This window comes from Galeopterus variegatus, unplaced genomic scaffold (genome assembly GCF_000696425.1).
Source record: "Galeopterus variegatus unplaced genomic scaffold, G_variegatus-3.0.2 Scaffold110, whole genome shotgun sequence".
Taxonomy (NCBI): Eukaryota; Metazoa; Chordata; class Mammalia; order Dermoptera; family Cynocephalidae; genus Galeopterus; species Galeopterus variegatus.
This window is the reverse complement of record NW_007726221.1, coordinates 994180-994865: the sequence shown is the minus strand read 5'-3', so window position 1 is coordinate 994865 and position 686 is coordinate 994180.

Below are 686 nucleotides of genomic sequence, written 5' to 3'. Positions count from 1 at the left end.
GATGACTTTGGTTTCTAGATTTGGCAAATGGGTAAACAGTGGTGCAATTCATCAGGAAAAAGAATGCAAAGGACTCCTGGTTTGGGTAGAACGTTGAAAGAGGAGAACATGTCTAACCCACAATCCTGTTTTAATATCTCCCTAGATTACTAAGAAGTGTTGTTAATAATAAGTATGAAGCAAGTAAACCCAATCTGATCCCATCATCTTCAGTCTGAGTCCCAGTTAAGGATGGAGGTGTGTAGGGAAGACCCAAACTGGGACAGTTTCTGTGTTTTTTTTTAAAGCTACTCCAAACTTACAGAGTAGGAAAAAGTCTCCAGGAGAGTTTAAACTAACTCTGAGGTTAATTTTTAAGACAGATGCTAAAACTGGAAAATGCCCCCTATCCTTCCGTAGTCATATTTTTAGGTTATCTTGACAGTGGCAGTGGTTTATCAAAGTGACAATCAGTGTGGAAGAAGGCATTGGCACCCAAACCTGGGGTGGCCAGGACGGCGGGAAGGCATGCTTGCAGCGGTTCGCACCATAGCACGCGGTCGCCCTCCGACCGGGCAGCGGTCTCAGTCCGCGGACCTGGCGCAGGAAGCTCGCGCCTCAAACGCCTGCCAACCCCGGGCCTGGAGCGGGCCAGGGGCGCGCCGCCGGGGCTCCTTCGCGCCCGGCAGGCCACGGACCGGCGGCCT